At 51.8% G+C, this 13,060-nt stretch overlaps 1 long non-coding RNA gene and 4 other non-coding genes across 5 annotated transcripts; 3 read left to right on the top strand and 2 right to left on the bottom strand.

The window, feature by feature from the left end:
- Positions 1–486: 486 nt before the first annotated feature.
- Positions 487–650, bottom strand: LOC129550751 (U1 spliceosomal RNA). Its single transcript, XR_008684891.1, has one exon. It is a non-coding gene; the product is annotated as a U1 spliceosomal RNA (small nuclear RNA).
- A 1,066-nt stretch (positions 651–1,716) lies between these two features.
- On the top strand, positions 1,717–8,941 carry LOC129550509 (uncharacterized). Its single transcript, XR_008684845.2, has 3 exons — positions 1,717–1,840; positions 4,140–4,302; positions 6,328–8,941. It is a non-coding gene; the product is annotated as an uncharacterized LOC129550509 (long non-coding RNA).
- On the top strand, positions 1,897–2,060 carry LOC129550763 (U1 spliceosomal RNA). Its single transcript, XR_008684902.1, has one exon. It is a non-coding gene; the product is annotated as a U1 spliceosomal RNA (small nuclear RNA).
- On the bottom strand, positions 7,124–7,213 carry TRNAY-GUA (transfer RNA tyrosine (anticodon GUA)). The gene is given in 2 exon segments: positions 7,124–7,159; positions 7,177–7,213. It is a non-coding gene; the product is annotated as a tRNA-Tyr (tRNA).
- An 844-nt stretch (positions 8,942–9,785) lies between the features above and the next one.
- LOC129550786 (U1 spliceosomal RNA) lies at positions 9,786–9,949 on the top strand. The gene has a single exon (XR_008684921.2). It is a non-coding gene; the product is annotated as a U1 spliceosomal RNA (small nuclear RNA).
- Positions 9,950–13,060: the final 3,111 nt, after the last annotated feature.

The raw sequence follows: 13,060 nt of genomic DNA, 5'->3' as shown, positions 1-13,060 counted from the left end.
TGCCTTTTCTAAATCCAGCTTGAACAGCTGGAAGTTCAGGGTTCACGTACTGCTGAAGGCTGGTTCGGAGAATTTTGAGCATTACTTTCCTAGCCTTTGAGGTGAGTGTACTTGTGCAATAGTTTGAGCATTTTTTGGCATTGCCTTTCTTTGGGATTGGAATGAAAACTGACTATACCACTCTGTCGTTCTATGTCCAGTTCTAACTGTTGCTTCCCAATTTGCAAATTCACAGAGACTCTTTCCGCGTTCGTAAGAAATACCCAGTACAGCCGGAAACCAAGACTCAAAATACCTCGCAGGTTAACAACTGAAGGGTACCAATGGGCCGCAAGATACTCTTCCACGTATATGGTCAATACGGTAGAAAACCACCCCAGTAACCAAGCGAAAGAAAAACAAGCCCAGCAACTCTAAGATCCCTTTGACAGCAGCTGCACACCACAGACCTACTTAGTTTCACTATTCTTGGTAGACCACGATAATCAGGGGAAAGCGCGAACGCAGTCCCCCACTACCACAAATTATGCAGTCGAGTTTCCCACATTTGGGGAAATCGCAGGGGTCAGCACATCCGGAGTGCAATGGATAAGCCTCGCCCTGGGAAAACCACCTTCGTGATCATGGTATCTCCCCTGCCAGGTAAGTATGAGTTCCCGTCCGCCCAACGCCCAGCACCCTCGGGCTCGCCCCACTCTGCACGCACGGTCACTTCCCTCGCGCCACCTCCGCACACTCAGCCCCTGCTCGTCCCTCGGCCCGGCCTCGCCCACCCGGCGAACAACCTCAGGGACCTCCGCGTGTCCACACGCGGGACACCGAGGCCCGGGAGGGGCGGGACCAGCAGCCTCCGCGCGCCGCTCATCTACATACGCCACGCCCCCATGCCGGTTGTGTCACCAACCAATCCCCAACCTAGACAAGTTGCCTTGAGGTTTCTGGGCTCCAGGGTCTGGGCGCGCAGCCAGAAGACGCGACCTGGAGGGGGAGCCCGGGAAAACGGGAGTTATGGGCGGCCGGAACCCCGCATTTGAGAGTGAGGGTGTGAGTCGCGGTTCCATTCTAGTCTCACCTTCCGATTTTGTTTTCACAGCCAGACCGAACTCATCCCCACTGGGCATGGTTATTATGAGGAAACAGATTCTGCAGATCGCAGGGCACGGCCAAAATAAAATTTAAAACTTTGTATTTGGCAGTATTATATATTTGACTCAAGCACTGTACTCTTTGCAAAGTGGAAGAAGTTTGTACCTTGCCCTGGTTTACTTTCTTCAAGGTTAGAATCTTGACTTTTTTTTCCCTTTTAATTTCACTTGGTTTAGTTATGTATCTTGAAGCAGATATGTGTTGAAGTAGTTGATGGAGATGCTAACTCAGGAAGACACTACGAATAAAGCGATCGCTTTTAAATTGACTGCGAAAATCTTATTACTTAAACATTTAATGGGGGTCGAGGGGAGGGAAAGGTCCTCATAATAACCATGCCCAGTGGGGATGAGTTCGGTCTGGCTGTGAGTTATGTGAGTTAGGCCGCCCATAACTCCCGTTTTCCCGGGCTCCCCCTCCAGGTCGCGTCTTCTGGCTGCGCGCCCAGACCCTGGGGCCCAGAAACCTCAAGGCAACTTGTCTAGGTTGGGGATTGGTTGGTGACACAACCGGCATGGGGGCGTGGCGTATGTAGATGAGCGGCGCGCGGAGGCTGCTGGTCCCGCCCCTCCCGGGCCTCGGTGTCCCGCGTGTGGACACGCGGAGGTCCCTGAGGTTGTTCGCCGGGTGGGCGAGGCCGGGCCGAGGGACGAGCAGGGGCTGAGTGTGCGGAGGTGGCGCGAGGGAAGTGACCGTGCGTGCAGAGTGGGGCGAGCCCGAGGGTGCTGGGCGTTGGGCGGACGGGAACTCATACTTACCTGGCAGGGGAGATACCATGATCACGAAGGTGGTTTTCCCAGGGCGAGGCTTATCCATTGCACTCCGGATGTGCTGACCCCTGCGATTTCCCCAAATGTGGGAAACTCGACTGCATAATTTGTGGTAGTGGGGGACTGCGTTCGCGCTTTCCCCTGATTATCGTGGTCTACCAAGAATAGTGAAACTAAGTAGGTCTGTGGTGTGCAGCTGCTGTCAAAGGGATCTTAGAGTTGCTGGGCTTGTTTTTCTTTCGCTTGGTTACTGGGGTGGTTTTCTACTGTATTGACCATATACGTGGAAGAGTATCTTGCGGCCCATTGGTACCCTTCAGTTGTTAACCTGCGAGGTATTTTGAGTCTTGGTTTCCGGCTGTACTGGGTATTTCTTACGAACGCGGAAAGAGTCTCTGTGAATTTGCAAATTGGGAAGCAACAGTTAGAACTGCACATGAAATGACACACAGATTCCAAGTAAAGAAAGGAGTACGTCAAGGTTGTGTACTGTCACCCTGCTTATTTAACTTATATGCAAAGTACATCATGAGGAACGCTGGGCTGGAAGAAGCACAAGCTGGAATCAAGATGGCCGGGAGAAATAGCAATCATCTCAGATATGCAGATGACACCACCCTTATGGCAGAAAGTGAAGAGGAACTAATCAAGCCTCTTGATGAAAGTGAGAGCAGAGTGAAAAGGCTGGCTTGAAGCTCAACATTCAAAAAACAAAGGTCATGGCATCTGGTCCCATCACTTAATGGCAAATAGATAGGGAAATAGTGTCAGATTGTTTTTTGGGCTCCAAAATCACTGAGGATGTTGATTGCAGTCATCAAATTAAAAGACGCTTACTCCTTGGAAGGAAAGTTATGACCAACCTAGACAGCATGTTAAAAAGCAGAGACATTACTTTGCCAACCAAGGTCCGTCTAGTCAAGGCTATGGTTTTTCCATTGGTCATGTATGGATGTGAGAGCTGGACTGTGAAGTAAGCTGGTCGCCGAAGAATTGATGCTTTTGACCTGTGGTGCTGGAGAAGACTCTTGAGGGTCCCTTGGACTGCAAGGAGATCCAACCAGTCCATTCTAAAGGAGATCAGTCCTGGGTGTTTATTGGAAGGACTGATGCTAAAGCTGAAACTCCAATACTTTGGCTACCTCATGCGACGAGTTGACTCACTGGAAAAGACTCTGATGCTGGGAGGGATTGGGGGCTGGAGGAGAAGGGGACGACAGAGAATGAGATAGCTGGATGGCATCACCGACTCAATGGACGTGAGTGTGAGTGAACTTCGGGAGTTGGTGATGGACAGGGAGGCCTGGCGTGCTGCGCTTCATGGGGTCGCAAAGAGTCGGACACGTCTGAGCGACTGAACTGACCTGAACTGAATAGGTGTTTACGGAACAGATCTGCCCGACCCAAATAATCAAGATGGTGTGATCACTCAACTCGGAGAACGCAATGGCAACAAGGCGACTCGCAGGGACGGGGGAGTCTGGTGGGCTGCCAACTATGGGGTCGCACGCAGTCGGACAGGACTGAAGCGACTTAGCAGCAGCACCAGCGATCACTCAATTAGAGCCAGACATCCGGGAATGCGAAGTCAAGTGGGTGGACCTTAGGAACCTTCACTACCAGCAAAGTTAGTGGAGGTGATGGAATTTCAGTCGAGCTATTTCAAATCCTAAAAGATGCTGTGAACGTGCTGGCATAGCAAATGTGGAAAACTCTGTAGTGGCCATAGGACTGGAAGAGGTCAGTCTTCATTGTAAATCAACTAGTTTAATATATAAAAAATTTAAAAAGGAATGTGGAGGGAATTTACTGACATGTTTAGGATTTCACTCCAGGCTTTCATTGATGGGGCAAGACATCAATTCCTGGTCAAAGAACTAAGATCCTGAAAGCTGTGAAGTCCAAAAACAAAAGCAACAGATTTTTCACATGTATAGGAGAAATCCCTAAAGGAAGATAAAAACCCCCAAAGTGGCTAAGTGGTTCCTTTTATTGGCCATGGTTCCCTTTGCTGGAGAATGATATTTAGAGACTAAAATATGGTTCCTCTTGTTGATGAATAGTGGTGTGTCACTGCTTTGAAGTTCTCTACCTATTTTACTCAATGGATTGTATTCCATTATTATTATTGCCTTGATTTGGCAGTGGGAATCCTTTGAAACTGTCTGCTGTGTGCTTGATGTGCCCCCAAATCAGTCACTGTACATTTCTTCACTTTTCCAGGCTTGCATTTTCCTCAAAGAAGAGAATCACCTCCCGCGGAAGCTGATGTGCCCCTCCGCCCTCCTGCCCACCATGACTTTGGATCGCAGCGAGGCTTCCTGTGGAGTGATGGAGAAGGCTATCAGGCTCAGAGCAATGAGCACATCTAGGCTTAACCAGATCTGTAGGTATCCAGCCTCAGCTACCCTCCTTCGCCCACCTACCCCGATTCCTGGGCATAACTGGCTGCTTCCTGGAAGAGATCAAGGTTCTGTGGACTTCCTGGAGAGGGAGCTGGAGTCCAGAGGGAAGGGCAGAGGGCACGGGTGTCCAGGTTGGACTCTACAAACATTTCAGATTCCACTGGGTGTGTGCCCGCCACCCAAGATTGCTAGCCCATCCAGCAAAAGTCCTCCAGAGGCACAGCAAGCCACAGTGAAGTGGCCTTCCCTCAGCCCGGTGTGTTACCATTCCCTGACCAGGCAGTGGGCACCTCTACCCCTTTGAGGTTGGGGGACAGTGCCTCAGAGCGCCCCTGCCAGTCTCTGTGACACCCAGACCAGAATAGTTGGCCATGTGGTCACCAAAACCCACGTCCCTTCCCACTTCCCCAAACGCAGGTCCCCAAGGATTGCATGCCTCCAAATCCTTCGGGAACAGATCCAACGAAGGCCTAAGGTTCTTTGTTTTGGCCCCATCTGCTGGTCTTTTGGAGAAGGCAATGGAACCCCACTCTTGCCTGGAAAATCCCATGGATGGAGGAGCCTGGTAGGCTGCAATCCATGGGGTCGCAAAGACAACTTCACTTTCACTTTCATGCATTGGAGAAGGAAATGGCAACCCACTCCAGTGTTCTTGCCTGGAGAACCCCAGGGACGGGGGAGGCTGGTGGGCTGCCGTCTATGGGGTCGCACAGAGTTGGACACAACTGAAGTGACTTAGCAGCAGCAGCAGCTGGTCTTTACAGATGGTATCATTCGAGGCTGGGGTCTCGGCCGCAGAGCAACAGACCCTTCTGGAAAGGCACCGGTCAGACTGCCGTGGCACAGCCCTCTAACCCAGGGAGACTCCAAAGACTCCAGGTCGGCGCATGTTAGTTAGCAGTGGGATGACGAGAAGGGCTGGGTGACCACAGGAGTTTGCCAGGAGAGAAAGACAAAGCAGAAACAGTCTCCAGTTTGAGAGGCAGTGCAGTTCAGTTCAGGCGCTCAGTAGTGACAGACTCTTTGCAACTCCATGGACTGCAGCACGCCAGGCTTCCCTATCACCAACTCCTGGAGCCTACTCAAACTCTTGTCCATTGAGCCGGTGATGCCATCCAACCATCTCATCTTCTGTCTTCCCCTTCTCCTCCCGCCTTCAGTCAGAATCAGAACCAAAAAAGGGCTTGTGGCCTCAGGGGTCGGGGACAGCAGCCCCGGGCCCCTGAGGTTTCAGAGAGCCGCACTGCCATCGGCGTTCTGCCCAGAGTCCCCTGAGATGGACTCCAACTGTAAGCAGAGTCTCTGGAGTTTCCCTCCCACAGGAAGGGAGGGAGAAAGTACCACTCCCTGCTGTTCTCTGTACCCACACCCAAACAGTCTGTCCCCAAAGTGAAGCTGCTCCTTCTTGATAACAGCCCAGCCCAGTTCCTTCTGGGTGCTCCCTCCACTTCATCCTCTTCTTTCTCCCAATTTAGCCTTAAGGACCCAGCACTAAAGTTAGCCACCTGGTCAGAACCCACAGGCTAGTAGTCTGTGCAACTAGGTGAATTTATGTGCCCCTCACGCTGACATCTCCGCAGCTGCCCCCCATCCTATCCTCCACCCTTCTCCCTGCCATCAGCCCCCGTTGCTCCCAACTCAGGGCTCTCTGAGCTCTTGTCTGTACTTTTGCTGTCATCTCTCCTTGGCCACCTGATGCGAAGAGCTGACTCATTGGAAAAGACCCTGATGCTGGGAAAGATTGAAGGCAGGACAAGAAGGGGACGACAGAGGATGAGATGGTTGGATGGCATCATCGACTGGATGGACATGGGTTTGGGTGGACTCTGGGAGTTGGTGATGGACAGGGAGGCCTGGCGTTCTGCGGTTCATGGGGTCGGGAAGAGTCGGAGGTGACTGAGCGACTGAACTGAACTGAACTCTCTTCTCCATCAGATGTAGCAGAATGGTGGGGGCGCTTTTCCCACCCTTCTACAGAGTGGGGGCAATCCTTGTTCTTTCCACAGGAACTTGAACCTTCCAGCGGCTACATGGATAGGTGCAACGGCCTATGAAAGCTGAGGCTTCCCCGGGGGCGGGCCACCTCCGTGTCCTCAGACGGACAAGACACCTGAAGCAGCCACGGATTTTCTCATCAGCACTGTCAGGCCCACTGAGAGCCCTGCTGACTTTTGCTCCCGCGAGCGTCTACTTCTACATAGGTGCAGGGTTGGCAGTGGTTCGGAAGATGGGGTGGCAGCTCTGCCCCGAGAAATGACTGGGAAGGTCTTCCGTCTCCCCAGGTCTGCACCTGCAGACACCATATGAAAGACAGGGAGGAGAGATAGAGGTTGGGAGGTTGAAAGGCCGTGACTGGGAGAAACCGAGACTGTGACCTTTCTTTGGGGGCGGAGCTGGGGGCTGAGCGGCATTGAGGGGGTTTCAGGAAGGGTGCCCCGCTGTCCCTGGCTCTGTGATGGCCTGGGTGCTTGTCGGCCTCGTTCCAGGGCTTTTGGAGCGCAGCTGCTGTTTGGTGGGCGCATAGAACGGGGTCCCGGGCGGAAGTGGGAAAGCGAATAAAAGCGGAGAGGGCGCGGCCCACGGCGGAGGCCACCGCGCTGTGGGCCTGTGTGCAGCCTGCGGGCAGGAGACGGCGCAGGCGAGTCCCCAGGCCTCGGCCAGGCGGGGCTGTGCGGGTGTCCCCGAAAGGCTTTCCCGCCTCTGGCCAAGAAGGAAGGACGCTGCGCTGCCGCAGGGTGTCGGGTGGGGCAGGTGCGCCGGGAGCAGGGTGCCTTTCACTGGGGAGCAAAAGCTACCAGCACCTCCTTCGAGCCGGAATCGAACCAGCGACCTAAGGATGACCACACGTGTGGGACCTACAGTCCTCCGCTCTACCAGCTGAGCTATCGAAGGGTGCGCGCCACCAAGCGGCCGGGGACCGTACTTTTCCCGGAAATGCCGCAACAACACATTGAGACGCCCGAGGTGAGACCGTCCGGACTGGTCTGAAAACCCTGTTGAAGAGATCGGTGCGCTCGCCGCCAAGGCGCTGGGTGCGGGTGCGAGGACCCGGCAATCCTGCGGGGTGGCTGCGGCCCGGCCTTCGTGTCGGCCGGCATCGGGGCGGCGAGTTTCAAGATGCCTCGTTTCCTCTCCGCCGTCCGTCTTTCTACAAGTGGGGACCGCGGCCTGAAAGCCGGGAAGAGGGCTAGGGGAGAGGCGTTGGGAAATGGATGCGCGCGTGGGGTGCGGGAGGCCGGGCCGAGGAGAGGGGCACCGGGGAGCCGGCTGCCAACCGCCTAGCCAGCCACCTGGTGCTCTGTAAGTGCCATAATGCTCCTTTGGTCAAAATGGTATTTTTTGGTGTGGCACGTTGTGCCACCCTTCAAAGCCAGCATCATCTTGCCTGCATTCCGCGGGTCTCCTATGGATCTCCCTGCTTTCGCTCTGCCACCTTTACGGCCAGAGTGATTCTCTCTGCTTTGCTAGGGGAGTGGAGAAGAGGGGTGGGGGTGGGGTGTGGAGGGTTTAGATGAAGCCGCTTCTCTTCTGGAAACTTCTGGTTCACTCAGACTTGAACCCTTACAAAGGTCTACACGACCCTCAGTTCTTGTCCCCACGCAGTCACCTCTCTCAGTTTCGGTACCACTCATAAATTTTGTTCTGTACTCAGGACCTTCTTGCTATTCTCCAGACACTGCTCTAGCTGACCTTTCGCTAGGGATGCTCTTCCCAGACAGGCCCATGACGAGTCAGTCCCCTACTCCCTCCAGTCTGCTCACATTGTCACCTTCCCCAGGAGCCTCCCCTAACCTTCGAAATCAACACAGCAACCTGCCTCCTTATAGCAATTTCCCATCTTTCCTTCCTCATTTTTTTTTTCATAGCTGTTAACATCTAACATACTAATTAATTTGCCTACGGCGTCTATTGTCACTTTTCTCCCACCTCCACACCCCTTTCTCTAACTAAACTATGACGTCTAACACATTTTGCCTTACATCTGAAACTAACACAACGTTGTAAACAACTATATTTCAATTTAAAATAATTTAAAAAAATCCTGTCTGAGAAAGTCCAACACCAGGACACAGGCCCTGTCATCCTTTTTCTTTCTTTCTTTGTCCGCTCTATGCTGCATTTTTAGTTCCCTGGCCAGGGTAACCGGTACCCCCCGGCACTGGGCGCTCAGAGTCTTAACCACTGAACCGACAGGAAGGTCGCCTCACTGCCCTTTGTTAGAGCATTCATTTAAAAGGGCTTGCGATGGTGAAGATAGTTCTCTTACAGTCCAGAGGGTCTCTCTCAAAGAGTGGGAGCCATTCCTTTGACGTGTAAGCAAGAAGGATAGGGCCTCCGTCTCCCACGTTCTGTGCGCGGACCCATCCTAACTTGAGTAACTGCCCGCTGACAAACACGGCTGGCCTGCCTCTCTACTGACCAACTCTGTGGTTTTCCACTGCTGCCTCTTCTGAGCCCCTTCCCTCTCCTCCTCCCTTTAAAACGCTCCGATCCCCTCGCCCATTTCGGAATGGAGCTCGGTCAGCTCTTTCCCTTGCTGTCGGGAGTCACTGAATAAAGTCTGCTTTCACCACTTTCTCCACGGTCTGCTGTGTTTCTCTCTGACCGCGTCAGATCGGAAAGGGCCAGAGGACACCTGGGGGGCCGCCCAGTGTGCGCGCTGGGGCAGCGGCGCGGGGGAAGGAGCGGGGGCGAGGCCCAAGGGCAGGGCTCCCGACCCCGAGCACCGCGCTCCGGGAACCCCGCCTGGTGCGGTGGAGGCGACCGCTCGCGCTCTCACCTGGTTTTCGCCCTGCAACAGCACCCCGGGCTTTCCTTCCAGCATCACTAGGATAGGCTACATATCCCGAAGCACTTTCGTCACTTTTATTGAGAGAGACACCGTGAAGAAACATTATTACCACGCTTTCCTATTAAGGCGGCTTTAGCGCTTAATGTCAACCGGTAACTAGGTCTTTCCCGAGCTTTCCATGACTAGAAGATGAGCTCAGACAGGCGAGGGCCAAAATGGGCTGCTCTTTTCTTCTTGCTGAAAGGAAGGTGAGACCAGACCCGAGCCCCGACCCACCCCCTCAACTGCGGGGCACCGCGAGCTCGCGTCTTCCCAGGTTCCCCCTGACAGGCCGCCACTCGCCCACGCGCTCCTCTCAGGAGACACCGAGAGTCTCGGGTGGGGTTAGCAGGTGCCGCGCCCCCGCGTGGAAGAACAGGACATCCGGGACATCCCGCCAGGGGCGTGGCGTATGTAGATGAGAGGCGCGCGGAGGCTGCTGGTCCCGCCCCTCCCGGGCCTCGGTGTCCCGCGTATGGACACGCGGAGGTCCCTGAGGTTGTTCGCCGGGTGGGCGAGGCCGGGCCGAGGGACGAGCAGGGGCTGAGTGTGCGGAGGTGGCGCGAGGGAAGTGACCGTGCGTGCAGAGTGGGGCGAGCCCGAGGGTGCTGGGCGTTGGGCGGACGGGAACTCATACTTACCTGGCAGGGGAGATACCATGATCACGAAGGTGGTTTTCCCAGGGCGAGGCTTATCCATTGCACTCCGGATGTGCTGACCCCTGCGATTTCCCCAAATGTGGGAAACTCGACTGCATAATTTGTGGTAGTGGGGGACTGCGTTCGCGCTTTCCCCTGGTGTCTAGTGTTTCAAAGAAAAGAGTGTTTTATTTACCTGTTATTGTTTGTCTTTAGTAGTTTTACTGAATATCCTTCTCTTGTTTGTTGACGATTTTCTTAAGTTCTGTTATAGTAACAGGTTTTATAAAAAAGGGGATACGTCAGGGCTGTATGTTATCTCCTTGCTTATATAGTTTATGTGCAGAGTACATTATGAGGAACACTAGACTGGAAAAAGCAGAAACTGGGATAAATATGACACTACTTTTATAGCAGAAAGTGAAGAAGAACTCAAAAGCCTCTTGATGGAAACTGAAAAAGAAGAGAGTGAAAAGGTTGGCTTGAAGCTCAGCATTCAGAAAACAAAGATCATGGCATCTGATCCTATCACTTCATGGGAAATGAAAAACAGTGGAAACGGTGTCAGACTTTTACTTTTTGGGGGCTCCAAAATCACTGCAGATGCTGATTGCAGCCATGAAATTAAGAGACGCTTACTCTTTGGAAGGAAAGTTATGACCAACCTAGATAGCATATTAAAAAGCAGAGACATTACTTTGCCAACCAAGGTCCGTCTAGTCAAAGCTATGGTTTTTCCCGTGGTCATGTATGGATGTGAGAGTTGGACTGTGAAGAAAGCTGATCGCCGAAGAATTGATGCTTTTGAACTGTGGTGTTGGAGAAGACTCTTGAGAGTCCCTTGGACTGCAAGGAGATCCAACCAGTCCATTCTAGAGGTGTTCAATCCTGGGTGTTCATTGGAAGGACTGATGCTAAAGCTGAAACTGCAATACTTTGGCCACCTCATGCGACGAGTTGACTCACTGGAAAAGACTCTGATGCTAGGAAAGGTTGGGGGCAGGAGGAGAAGGGGACGACAGAGAATGAGATGGCTGGATGGCATCACCGACTCTGTGGACATGAGTTTGAGTGAACTCTGGGAGTTGGTGATGGACGGGGAGGCCTGGCGTGCTGTGATTCATGGGGTCGCGGAGAGTCGGACACGACTGAGCGACTGAACTGAACTGAGGTGAAAATGGCAAGTTCCGTGTCTGTGCAAAGAAGGCTTAGCAGTGAGTGAAGGTGATGAGGTTCTGTAGTAGTGGGCTTGGCTTCTCTGGACAGGACGGATCGTGAACAGGTTCTAATCTCGTGTTGCAGGTGTTAATAACTATGGTTGTGAGGTTTGGAAGAACTCGTTGGATGGGAGCGCGTTCTGTAAGCTGCAAATCATTTGCTTGTCCTGGAGGGTTGGCGGGTAGAGACTATATAATATACAGCCATGGACAAATTCGAGGTTTTCGGAAGGGGCTGGGACAGCATTATCCCCACTCTCAAGATGTAGCCATGTGACGACAACAAAGGCCTGTTTATGAGTCCCTTCCAAAACAGGGGACTTGTGTTGCTGATGGACTCAGAAGACCAGGCAAGACCCTGGCCATTTGCTAAGGTTTTTCATAAATGCTGTATAGAGAGTCTCCTGACTGACCAGGAAGAAACAGGAGACTGCCATTGTAAGACCTGGAATCACCATCCTGATGTAGACCTTTCCTCTAGTGAATAATGTTGCCCTTTCTCATCCCGGCTTCCCTATTAGCTCAGTTGGTAAAGAATCCGCCCCGTAGTGCGGGAGACCTGCGTTCGATCCCTGGCTTGGGCGGATCCCCTGGAAAAATGAACGGCTGTCCATTCAGTATTCTGACTTGGAGACTTAGTACACGGGGTCGCAAAGAGTCGGACACGACTGAGTGACTTTCACCATCCAAGTCGGTTATAACCCAGGTTCTCCGGCCTCATAGGCTCTGGGACATGTGACGCGTGTAATGGAAGATGAATGCTAAATTAGAAAAAAAAAAAAATTCCCCTGTGCAAAAAAGGAAAAGATGTTTACTCCTCTTTCTGAAACTGTTTATTCTTTTTTTTTTTTTTTGTCTGTGCCAGTCTTAGTTTTGGCTTGCAGGATCCTTGTTGCAGTGTGTGGAATCTAGTACCCTGAGTAGGAAGGAACCCGGACCCCCTGCATTGGGAGTGTGGAATCTTAGCCCCTGGACCAATAGGGAAGTCCTCCCTGTTTCTTAAAAAATTTGCGAATACCTGTTCTGTCCTTTTGAGATGTATAGATACATAGTGTTTTTTAACAGCTAAAAAAATCTTTTGGCAGTGTTGCAACCTAAGAATGTTTGTCTTGGGCCTTTGAAGCCATCTTTTTGAAGTGTGAACGTTAAGGAAGGTAGTGCCCCATCTCCCTCTACCTCAGGGAGTTTAGCTAAAGTGGCTGGCTACATGTTGTAACGACCTGGTGCCATGGAGATACGAGTTTTATTTCCTTTTGGATAAAGACACATGGATGGTCATTCCAATTACCAGTTGAATTTAGGATGAACTGTGTAGCAAATGGTGCTGTCAAGTCCTCCTTATTGAGGACAAGTTCTTGAAGACATATATGTAATGAGTTGTATCTGCCTGCTTATATGACAGGCAACATTTTTATTGTTATGGGTTGAATTATGTCATTCCCCCTGCCCCAAGATTCATATGTTGAGGCCCTAGCCCTCATGTGATTGTATTTGGAGACAGGGCTTTTAAGGAGGTAAATTAATATTAAAATGAGGTCATAAAGGTGGATCTCTAATTCAATATGATTGGTGTCCTAAATTGGAGATGTGAGGGACAGCTGCAAGCCAAGGAGAGGCCTCATGAGAAAGCAAAACTGCCAATATCTTGGTCTTGGATTTACAGCTCCTTGAACTGGGAAATGTTCCTATTATTCAAGCCTCCCTGGCAGTCCATGGTATTTTATTATGGCAGCCCAAACTGAATGATATCCTGTCTTCACAGTCTATTGGGTGCATTTCTTGTGATGCTCATTATAATGTGGTTTAGTAGTTTTTCAAAAAAATTTTTTCTTTCTTTCTACCTTTGTGGAGAGGATCCCCTGATTTGACAGGAGATGGTATTCTCAATGGTCTGGCATCGAGGACAAGGGTTGGTTTGGCGGTTCTTGACTGAATCAGCTAAATGTCTTGTGGTCTCACAACAGTCAGGTAAGAAAAAACCCTGAGTTATTTTTAAAAGTCTCCCTTTTAGGACTTCCTGGGTGGTACAGTGGTTAAGACTCCATGCTTCCAG

This window comes from Moschus berezovskii, chromosome 21 (assembly GCF_049115385.1).
Source record: "Moschus berezovskii isolate FMDL1 chromosome 21, NW_MosBer_1.0, whole genome shotgun sequence".
Classification (NCBI taxonomy): Eukaryota; Metazoa; Chordata; class Mammalia; order Artiodactyla; family Moschidae; genus Moschus; species Moschus berezovskii.
The sequence above is the reverse complement of the archived record's forward strand: the minus strand, read 5'-3'. Positions and strand labels throughout refer to the sequence as shown.